Here is an 11,805-nt window from a genome sequence, read left to right as displayed (position 1 = left end):
TCCCCCCACTAAAGGTTGAAGAAATTTCTCCTTTTCACGTGACGGATGTTCTGTATAAGTGTTGTGGGTTGACCCGGGCCTGATGCCAGGCACCCATGAAAGCTGCTCACTCACTCCTCTCCACAGCTGGACAGAGATAAGGACCAGGAGAGATGGCTCATCAAATAGCATCATGGGCAAACCAGGCTCAAATTATAGATATTAATTGAATTTATTGCTAACAAAATCAGAGCAGGATAATGAGAAGTAAAAGAAAACCTTAAAAACACCTTCCCCCTGCCCCTCCCTCCTTCCCAGCTCCACCTTGTACCTCGGCAACGCAGAGCAACACGGAAGGGGGGTTATGGTCATTTTATCCCCCCTTGTTTCTCCCACAGGAGACGGTTCTCTGCAAACTTCTCCAATGTGAGTCCATCTCATGAGCAACAGATCTCTGTGAACTGCTGCAGTGTGAGTCATTCTTCCACAGGTTGCAGTCCTTCAAGGGCAGGCTGCTTCAGCATGGTCTCCTCCATGGGCTGCAGAGGAATCAGCTCCGCTGCCTGGAGTGCCTCCTTCTCCACTGACTTCGGTGGCTGCAGAGTTGTTCCGCTCGCGTATTCCCACCCTGCTCTTCTCCGGGCGCAGTTACAACTGTGCAATATATTTTTTTTGTTTCTTCTTAAATATGTTATCACAGAGGTATTACCACCGTTTCTAATTGCCCCAGCCTTGACCAGCACCACATCTGTCTTCGGAGCTACCAGGGACTGGCTCTGCCAGACACGGTGGAAGCTTCTAGAAGCTCCTTGCAGAAACCACTGTTGTGGTTTCTCCTCCCTGCCCCCTCCACTACCCAAGCTTGTCCATGCAAGCCAAACTGAGAGATACAAGCTTTTAAAATGCAAATATAACTCTTATATAGATATAAATTAACCAATAAAGGACTTCAAAATTTAACAAAATATGATATATATGAAGGACTTAAAAAAAAAAGAGCTAACAGCTATTAGCTCTTACATACAGTCTAAGCAGATATTAGATGTAATCTAAACAGAGCTTTTCTTGAAGTCGAAATGGAGAAGTCTAAAGTGATGTTGAAGCATCAATGCACAAGTCTAAGCAGTCTAAATACGTGGTTTATGCGTTAACAGAAGTTAAACAGATGTGTTAATAGATCTGTAAGTGTAAACAGATATTCTGTATAATAAGTGCAAATAGACATAGTCGAAATAGATGAGTGTAAATATGTCAAAGTGTATGGGGCGGGGGGGATAACAAAACAGTTTTGGGTAAAGGTTTTGGTTTCTCGCTCCATAAATCCCGGCAGAATTGTCTCTCAGAAGCCCCAAACTGTGAAATTTCTTTCAGAAACTGCGTGGATTGATGCAGCCAGAAACCAAAGCCCTCCACATTGTCATGGACAAAAAAAAAAAAAAAAAAAAAAAAAATCAAAAAGCACGAATTTTCATGTTGTGGAAAAGCACTGGAAGCTCCTAAAATCGAGGATTTTGAAAAAGCAACCTCCCTCGCCCCAATTTTCACATTGCAGAAAAGAAAAAAAAAAAAAAAACACAGCCAAACACACCAGTCTGAGGTGAAACTTGGGCAGTTCAGGGACACGGCTGCCGCTCACCCCGCGTTGGGTCAGTTACCGGGAGTGAATTGATTCCCCCCGGGTGCATTGGCTGCTGGTGGTTATCCTGGGGAGATCCACTGCTGCGCACGGTGGCGCCCACGGGCCCAGGCCCGGCTCAGAGGGTGTTCCTCGCTTCCTCTGCCGCCTCCCCGCCTTCCTGCCGCCTCCCGCTCCCCGAGCCGCCCGCCCCGGCGCGAAGATGGTGCCGGCGCTGCGCTCCGCCGGGCTCCTCGCCCTAGAAACAGCGGAGTTGCGGCGGTGGCGGCAGCGTCAGTCCTTCTGGGAGATCGTGCACCGCCCCGTGTAGGCGGGGCCTGGCGGGGAAAGCACGTGAAAACTGCAATTGGTCGAGAAAGTAACATAAAATCTATTGTAAGCATCTTTATTGCAGTCAAGTGCCTGCCACCATAGCGGTGAAGATTCCGTAGAGCCCCTCTGCTGTCAAACGCTCCCCAACGTCTCTCCTCTAGGCAGAGAGAAAGAGATTTGCCCACTGTCATTGTTCTGGTGAGTAACAGCTCTTGCGATCTGTAGGGAGTAATTAAAATCAATGCAAATAAGTGATTTCTATAATTTATATCTATATATTTATTTTGCTGTGCTTAATCCCACAAAACAGGGTTGTACAAAGGTTCAAACCCAGTGGTCCTCTCCCGCAAAACCCAGCTGAACTGACTGAGGCTCAGTCAGTGATGCAGGTGATGCACTGGATCTTCTGGGTTCTTATTAAGCCTTGGCATATACTTTTGATTAGGTCAGGTGGCATTTGCAACTGCCTCCAGGACAGGAGGGTGGAAATGTTCCCTACCTGTGGAAAAAAGCCACCGCTCGCAGCCGGGGTCCAAATGCAGGATTCCGCCTCTTAAAATTGAGAATGTCACGGGATTCCTCCCAGACAAAAGTTGCTAGGAACTAGATCTCTGGCTGGCCTTGGACTCCTGGGGCATCCTCCAAACTGCCTCCAAAACTCTAGGCTGAAAATCTTTCCTACCCGTGGAAAAGAGACACCGTTCACAGGCTCTGTTTTGGGATGACTCACCAGCAGGATGAGGGAGAGAACACACTCCTACCCAGTCAGAGAAACCTTTCCAGGTAAGGCATCTCAGAGAGTCCTATTTCAAAGAATAAATATACTGCCTATTTCATATGGCAAATAAGAAAAATAGATCTATGACATCCTCCCACTAAATTCTAAGCAAATCAGCAGTCAATCTGCTGACATTTAAACCCAAGTGCTCTCACCAGGCTTTGAGAAGTATCTCCCAGACTCCAGTGTCTCAGGCTAACCCAATGCCAGGGCTGTGCCGACCAAAGAGATGTTAAATATACAAAGGAAAGCAAAGTACTGCTCAGGTGTTTTGGTCGCAGCAACATCAGTTAATTCACACAGAACACTTCCAGCAGAAGCATGGCCTGGGCTGCTCCCACGATCAGACTGAACGCAGCTGACGCCTCTGAACTACCCGTCGACCCTGTTCCTTGCTTCCCTCTGACTTGGCTGACTGGAATGGCACATGGCACGCACACTGGAAATCACCCACCATCTGAGCTGTGCAGCATTTCCTACCAAGGCTGAACTAGAGCCTCTGAATCATCTTGCACTGCCTCACTGAGGGCACAGCGGAGGAATGTTAATGCAGTTATCCTGCCCTCAGCAAAATGACAGATGTGCTTCCTTTAAGATGACGTTTAAAGGATCAGTAAGCTCTCGTTCCTTTCTCTTAGCCCGTTTCAAAGCCAAACTTCTGTACGTGGATATTCCAGGAGGTGCAGTTCACTAAGGCTCTCAGAACTGAGCCACATGAATCAGGTTTAATGCTAAAGTGTATTTCACTGGTGTGCATATATTATACATTCTACATACAGGTAAGAACTATAACCAGTTACAAGGCTAAACGCCTTATTTAGTATCCAGTATTTATTAAAATATTTGGAGAAATGTCTAACAGTTCTGAGATCAGTATTGTCAGTTTTTGTAGTCTAAAAACTGGTAGCACCATCATCAAAACCCAGAAGTTTTTGAAAGTTTAAAGTGATGCTGTTCTGGACTTAAACTGATACATACTCAATCTGACCATTTTTCTATCTATTCACACGGATTTTACAAACATGGGAAATCTTCCCCAAGGGACAGTAGTACTTTGTTAACTTTGTCTATTATTTGTACCAATACCTGGAATTTTGTACAGCTACAGACTGGAATCTTCTGACTGGGTCCTGTGACATGACTAGCGAGATGAAGAAGTAGTACTTCACAAATCTTCCCCGAGCACTAATAATTGTACTCCTTTAAATATACGTTGAAAAGAACAGATATCAGATGGGAACAGTAAGCAGAAAAAGAGAAAAAAATAACCCTGAGCTAGGGAACTCCTGGGCCTTTTCTGTTGTCAGTTTAAGATTAAGATCTTCCAACCATTAAGAAAAGTATCGGGACCTAATGGATTTAGGGAATTAAATGGAAATAAAATAGAGAGAATTAAAGCAAAATGCCACTGCTAAATATTCATCGGGAAACTTTGCCCATGTACCAGAAAGAGTAAGCAGTTTCCTAGTTAAGGTTACTGAAAATAATACTCAGTAACTACTTCCAGCTGAGTATGAACATTTGCTATGATGTAACCTTCGATTAGAATTCCAAGGACAAGGCTTTGCAGATTAATAATGAGCTATCACTAAGTACAGAACCCAAGAGGAAAGAGGCTTTCAAACTTCCTTCAGGTCCGGCTTCCTCCGCTTGGTAACAACAAGGCGGAGAAGAAGGCAAGAACTTTGACGTGAGTTTTAATTTTTAGGGAAGGACGTTTATCCAGGTGCCTGCAGCGTATCCCAGCACAAGAAGTGACTTTTACTGCCCTTTCTGAGCATAACCTTCAGGAATAAATAATTTTTTTCATCTGTTGGCCCTTAAGTAGCTTAAGGAAGTTCTGTAATTACTAAACACAGGCTAAAACAACCTTTTCCACAAACCTTCAAAACATTTTATGGCTTGCACTAACCCCGTTCGCTACCTTTATGACTGGACACTTATTCCCAATCCACACTACAGTGCCTTAGGGATACTGCTACCAAAGTCAAGGAGATTACTTAAATACATAGTAAGAAGAAACTGTACCAGAAAAAAATAAATTCAAAAATAGGAGAAAAGCACCCAGTGTTCACCTGGACCATCACACAGCTGCAGCAACCTCATCGGTCAGTGCCAGGCCTCTAACAGGTACTGGCTAAAGAGAAAACTACTTCCATGGTATGAAAGCTTTCCTCAGAAGAGTCAAAATCAAGCTCAGAAACGCTGTGCAACCAGGTGCTTTGACTTCCTGAATAACACAAACATATTTTATAATTTTACATATTTTAAAAGCCTATGTATAGGCCTTATGGTTCTCTTCCGCACTTCTCATTTTAGTGTCATCCAACCAAAAAAAAAAAAGGGGGGGCCCCCCAAGAATTTAAGGGAAACATCTCATATATTTTTCACTTAAAACATGTAAAAATAACTTTGCAATGCAAGACAACTTGCTCCAAATATTACTCATTTTATTACAAGACAAATCAATAGAGAAGCACCAGACATCATCTTTGCTTTTCTAACAGCTTTGCTGAAGGGTTTCTGAATGTGGTGGTGGGCTTTGCTGCAGCCGGAATTTATTTCTGTTTCAGGAAGTGTCTCACTGTATAGTCTGCGATTTAACAGTTCCCGTACCAGGTTAATTGTAGTGGAAGAAGGCAAATGAAGCCAAGAGACTCAACTAGGATGTCCCAGACCCCTGCCAATCAGAGGTAACAAAATACCAAACCCCCAGCTTATGAAAATACAAAAAAACCTCCCAAAAACCCACAAAAAACCTACAAAAATACAAAAATCCACAAAAGCATACAAAAAACTAGGTTCCAAAATACTAGAATAACATTGTTTCAAAATAAGAGAAACCCAAATTTCAAAATACCAGAAAACCAGGTTTCAAAATCTCAGTTTTAAAATACCAGATTACCAAGTTCCAAAATACCAAAGTTACCCTGTTTCAAAATTGCAAACTACCAGGTTCCAAAATACCATTTTTTTTCCATTTCATAATAGCAGAGTCTCAAGTTCCAAAATATCAAAATGACTCTGTTTCAAGATATCAATTTGCAAAATACCAATTTTCAGATGTCTTATACGAGCAGGATTCCCAGACCCAAAAGAATGTAATATTGTAAAAATGGGATCAGTGCTAGCAAAATGGGTATATTCTCCTCTGAAAAGCTTTCCTCCGATGACTGTCAATATTTGTATCTATTTTGATCATTTAGCCAGATGTAATAAGAATTTTACTTTAAAAGCCAACACTTGCAGTAGTTTTCTGCTTAGCTTGTGTCTGTGAGAACCGGCATTTGGGCTGGAGAGCTGTGTTCGGGAACAAAAGATGGAGTAAATCTGCTCCTTGGATGGACAGGGAAAAAGTGAGTAGCAGGCAAAGGGAGTATTAATAAACGATATCAATATTTCACTGAAATTCAGGGTGGACCAGCGAGGGGGGTGCTCGGGTTCAGTCTGGGCCTGTCAGGAATAGCCATAAACAACCCAGCTAAACCCCTGACCCCTTAAGGGATATGTAAAACACTTCAACAGAAACACAATTCAGTAATGATTACAGAGGAAAAATTACCAGTAATCGCTTATAGTCTGTGGGGAATTTCCTCGGTAATTACAAACCTAGGACATAGGGAATTTTGGAGGCAGAATCCCAATTTTGGCCACGGGCACCCGGACGAGAAGGCCGGTTCTTTTCCACAGAAAGGAAAGCCCAGCACCCCGGTGTTTCAGGGGCAGACAACGGCCCGTGTAGGGGAGGGAACGACCGGCAGGACCTTTCTCCACCTCGTCCCCCGCTCCAAGGTGCGGCAGCTCCAGGCATGACCGGCTGCTTTCAGAGGGTTACCGGGGCACACCTGCACAGGGAGCTCCTAGTCCAGAGGGGCCAATGGAGGCATCCCGGGTGTCCCTCCAGGAACGACGGTTAGAACATCCAGCAGGGGCTAGGGAGCAGCCGGATGCACCTGGGCACCTGAGCAGGCGGGGCAGCGTGTAGGGTGCCGGGGGGAAAGTTTCAGCTTCCCTCTTTTAGCTTGTCAGTCCCTCCCCAGAGCCCCATGTCCCCTAGTGATCAATGTTTCAGCAAACATCTTCCACTCTACATCAAAACCTGCTTTCATTTCTGTCCCATCCTCAGGCTCCACACTCAGAGAGCTCTCGGCCGAGCCCACATATCTGCAAAACTTTCTTACCAAACTTTCATCTTCAACACCAACCATCTTTTCGTAAGGTGACACTCTCAGGTCTGACCTGGTTGTGTCTGAACTCTCAATAAAGCCAGAGGTTGGCATTTTACCCATGACATTTGAGTTTCAATTATTAATTCAGTTAAGGTTCTCTTTAAAGTTTGTTTCATCCTTTCTACCCATCCTGAACTCTGTGGGTGCCATGGGGTATGTAGTTCTCATTTTATTCTTAAGGCTTGAGTTAGTTGCTGTAAAACTTTTGATGTAAAGTGTGTCTATCTTAGTAATCATTCCATACCTAGGAATAATTTGTTCTAAGAGGGTTTTATATTCTACATTGGCTGTGGCTCTGACACTGGGAACAGCTTCCACCCAATGGGTAAGATGGTCTGTTATTACTAACAAGAATTTCCACCTCTGCACTTGGGGGAGTTCAGTAAAGTCCACGTGGATACTTTGAAATGGTCGGAGAGCCAACTCACGACCTCCTGAAGTTGTTTTTCTCATCACCTTCTTATTTACTTTTTGGCAAACCATACATCTTTCAGTTATTTGTTTAGCCAACTCATAAATTCCAATGCCCCCATAATTCCTTAGAAAGTGATCACACAAAGCCTTAGTACCCCAATGAGTTTTTGATGCATGTTTTCTAATATTATGAAGTAACTGCCTTCCGTCAGGAAGTTTCCATTTTCCACATTCGTCTGGCCTTCCCCCCCTTCTTACTTCATTCTTTTTCCTCTGTTTCACTGAATTTTGGAGTCTCCAATTTTTCGCTCTTCGAGGTCAAAATTAACACAACCCTTTTTATCCCATTCTCTGCAGCATCCTCAGCCCCCCCGATCTGCTAAACTCCCTCCTCCCATCTCTGAGGCCATCCCCCCCGCTGTCCCCCCCTAGGTACCACAGCTCTCTCTTCAGGCAATTCCAATGCCTCTAAAACCTCCAAAACAAGTCTCCCCTGCATCAGCCCCTTTCCCTCTGAACCAAGCAATCCCCTTTCCTCCCAGATTTTCCCAAAGGCTTGCACCCGTCCAAAAGCGTACCTTGAATCAGTAGATGTATTTCCCTTCTTGTGTGCTAAATCTTCCAGTGTGCATAGTCACCCCATCAACTACAGCCTACCCTGACATTCTTTTTCCTTGGACACATCTGGAAGAACCGTCTACAGATATTATTTCCTTCTGAAAAGGAAGGAACTTCCCTTTGATGGAACTTTGGTGTTTTGCTTCTCCTTTCAGAGGAGCAGCAGAAGCGGTCGTTGCCAGGGGAACGGTGCAGGCGAGGGAGGGGGGGGGGGGTAGGAGGTGGGAATCCTCTCGGAGGCCGATTCCTCCAGGAGTGGGGGAGCAAAGGCGGAGGACTGCTGCCGGAACCTCCAAGGGACCAGTTCTTCGGGCCGATACCAGAGCCTGGCGTGGAGCCTCTGCACGGGTCCGCAGCAGCCACGGCGACAGGACTCCGAGCTGCCGGCGGACCCAGCGCAGCCCGGGGGGCCGAAGCCGGGTTCAATGGAGCCGCGGCAGAGAACGCAGCGGGGGCAGGGGCCGCTGGAACGGCCGCGGACATCGGGAGCGGGGCCGGAGCCGGGACTGGGGCCGGGGCGGGGCCGGGGCGGGCCCCAAAAGAGGCGGGCTGGGCTGGTGTGGAGCGGAGAGCCGGGCTAGGACGGGCACAGGGACACCGAAGCGGCGGGCTGGGCTGGTGTGGAGCGGAGAGCCGGGCTGGGGACGGGCACAGGGACACCGAAAGCGGCGGGCTGGGCTGGTGTGGAGCGGAGAGCCGGGCTGGGGACGGGCACAGGGACACCGAAAGCGGCGGGCTGGGCTGGTGTGGAGCGGAGAGCCGGGCTAGGGCCGGGCACAGGGACACCGAAAGCGGCGGGCTGGGCTACCGCTGGAGCCGCAGGGGCTGGAGGGGCGGCGGGAACAGCGGGGCTACCGACGGAGCCGCCGCCGCTGGGACAAGCGGTGGAGCCGCGGGCGGTGCCTGAGAGCCGGCACAGGCGGGACCTCCGGCTCCGGGAGCGGCGCTGCAGCTGCGAGCGGCGCCACAGGAGCCTGGGCTTGGGGCGAGGCAGGCGGGAATGGAGGGGGCGATGCTTCCAGGGGCTCCCAGCCCTTCTCTTTCTTGTTTTCCCTTTGCTCCTTTCCTTGGGTCTCGGACAACTTTAAAATTCTTATCCCCTTAGACTCTGTTTCCCACCCAGCATGAAGCGTACTTGCTTTCTTCTGTGTTAACGAGTTCTTTTGAATTTACAAATCCTTGTAAAGCCTGACAGATCCAGACTTCAAGAGCCATGTCTGGGCCAGAAGACACGGTCGGATCTTACTTCCTTCTCGGCCCAACCAAACATACAAAACCTGGATCATTTTGACTTTGCTCTTTTCCTTTGTACTTGGGTTTGTATTCCAGTTAGCTAACATAACTTCCAAAGGACTTTCCTGGGGTATTTCCGCTGGCACGCCTCTATTCCCTTTTTTATTCCCTGACTCTTGCTTACTAGTTTTATGTCCCATTTTCTCAGAATCTTATCTATCTTTCCCAGGCCTTTGTTTCCCACCTTTTTAATAAAAACCAACAAAACAACTATTCAAACCTCACCACCTCTTTCCCCTTTCTTCTCCTAGAATACAAAAGTTCCCTCCTCTTAATAAAATATGCCTCCTTCCAGAAAATAAAGTTCTATTTCAAGGTTTACCATTTCTATCACATACATTCTCATTCATTCTCACTCACTCCTTTTTATTGTTCCAACTTCTCTTTCTCAAGTGCTCTCAGTCACAACCACACAAGACTTAGGTACCTTTTAATTTCAAATTGTTGGCTGATGCTCCCTTCTGGGCCCAAAATTCCAGGTTTCTTGAAGTAATCCTCAGTTTGACAGAATTAAGCCTGGATTTCTTGAATTTTTATTTATTTTTTTTTTTTTTAACTCTCAATCCAGCAGTCTCAAAACCCAAATGTCTCGGAACTAACCCTCCATTTAGCAGAATTAAGCCCAGATGTCTCGAATTTTTGAACCCTCAATCCGGCAGTCTTGAACCCTAAATTTCTCGGATCCAATACTAGGAAATTCTTGACTCCCCAGGGAGTCCAATCCCTTCCCTGAAAGCCCGTCCCAGTTAACCCGGGGCTTCTCTCACTCCTTTTCTCTTTGGCTTCGCCTCTTTACTGACTGCTTCCCTCGCGGCAGAGCAGAGCCGCAGCCTCAGAGGCTCCACACTCGCTTCGCAGCTCTGGGGTAACCAGCCCGCGTCTCATGCACACACTTTCATCCCCCTTATCCCCCCAAAAAGAGGAAAGAAAAAATACTCACCTTTCTCGGAGTCTTCGTGCACAAGATTTTACGTGTTTAATTACCGCGGTACCTCAGGGAGCTTTTTCTTTCCTTTCTTGTTGCTTTGTCTCCTCTCTTGCCCTCCGGGTGTTTGACTGCAAACCCCCCTGACCCCGCCGGGAAGCACAAAGCGAGGCCGCCAAAAGCGGGCGGGGGCACCCCCCTGCTCTGGGTTCCCCGGGAGATCCCAGAGCTGAGGCTTTATCCCCGTACGGGCCACCAAATTGTGAGAAACGAGGTTCGCTATTTATAAAATTTGAAGGAAAGTTTAAAAAAAGGGACAATTAAGAGACAACAGCAAAAAGGGCGGTACGGCCGGGTGCTTCGGCAGAGAGCCAAAGGCGCACCTTTACAGCCAAAAGATCCTCTTTAAAAGTACATCGCTTATTTTTATTCATCACCATCATGCATCATTCATTAATTCTTTGGAGTTGCTGAGTATCATCTTATCAGTCTTATCTTTTTCCTTGGCTCCATTCCGCCTGGTTTCGGGTTCTTTTCTTCTGATAAGATTTTCCAGGAATGTGAAGACCCCCCCCCCCCCATCCTTCCCAAACTGAGCACCCAAACTATAGACATTCTACAGCATTACATTACAGAACCCAGGCAAAGCTTTTCTCACATTAAGGAACATGAAAAAACCAACATCACAATCCATTCCTAACAATGATGGAACATGCAAAAAGCCAACATCACGATACCGTTCAGAACAGAGGGATCAGCGGTGATGCGGCCCACCCGCGGGGGGATCAACGATTATGCGCATGCGCAGGCGGAGTGATCCGCCAGGAGGGACTATTTGTGATGCGGTCCTGCCCGCGGAGGGATCGCCGGTGATGCGCACCCGCCCGCGCATGCGCGCAGATCAGCGCATCCGCAGCCATCTGGAGTGAGAGGAAGCAGGTGGTGCTGGTGGGTGAAATGTCTCTGCTGCGAGCTGCCTGGGAAAGGAGGAGGGAGAGCCTGGTGCAAAGTAAAGGGGAGAGAAAGAGGGACAAGGCTGGAGCTGCGGAAGGAAGCGGAGATGGCCAAGGGGCAGCTGAGCATTTTGCTTTCCAACTCTGTGGGGGAAAGAAAGCGCTGTCAAATCCATCCAGGAAAACAGAGGAGAAATAGCAGGTGGTGGAAATCGCCGGCAATTTGGATCAATTTGTCTGTCTGAACGGCAAACGCCCGACAGACACCGAGCACCGCTGGACGCCTGCTGGCGTTGCGGTGTGTTCCTGCTCCGGCTGCAGGCCCGCCCTGGCGAGACCCCCAGCAGCAGCTGCCCGGGGGCTGCGGACCGGGCAGCAGCCCAATCGGAAGCGTCGCAGCGTGCGGCAGCCAATAGGAGCCCTGGCTACTCCGGCAGCCATGGAAAGCGCCGTTACCTGAGGGACCAGGCACAGCTCGAAGCCCCTCACAGCTGCTTCGTTTTTTGGGACATTTGTGGAAAGTTCGGAGTTCATTTTTTTTTTCTTTAGCTTACCTTTTCCAGGACAGGAGGGATTCCGGCGCGGGGGATATCCCGCCTCGGGCGCTTCTGGCGGTTTTGAGGCGGGGGAGCCCACCGCGCAGTGGCGGGAAAGGGGGGTGCGGAGTA

At 47.8% G+C, this 11,805-nt stretch overlaps 1 long non-coding RNA gene across 1 annotated transcript; it reads right to left on the bottom strand.

The window, feature by feature from the left end:
* Window positions 1-1,974: 1,974 nt before the first annotated feature.
* On the bottom strand, window positions 1,975-10,978 carry LOC104689454. The gene is made up of 2 exons (XR_002045500.3): window positions 10,200-10,978; window positions 1,975-3,905 (listed from the first exon to the last, which is right to left on the bottom strand). It is a non-coding gene; the product is annotated as an uncharacterized LOC104689454 (long non-coding RNA).
* Between the last annotated feature and the right edge of the window lie 827 nt (window positions 10,979-11,805).

The sequence above is a fragment of the Corvus cornix genome, chromosome 13 (genome assembly GCF_000738735.6).
Source record: "Corvus cornix cornix isolate S_Up_H32 chromosome 13, ASM73873v5, whole genome shotgun sequence".
Taxonomy (NCBI): Eukaryota; Metazoa; Chordata; class Aves; order Passeriformes; family Corvidae; genus Corvus; species Corvus cornix.
Note: the sequence above shows the minus strand (reverse complement) of the source record. Positions and strands in the feature narration are given on the sequence as shown.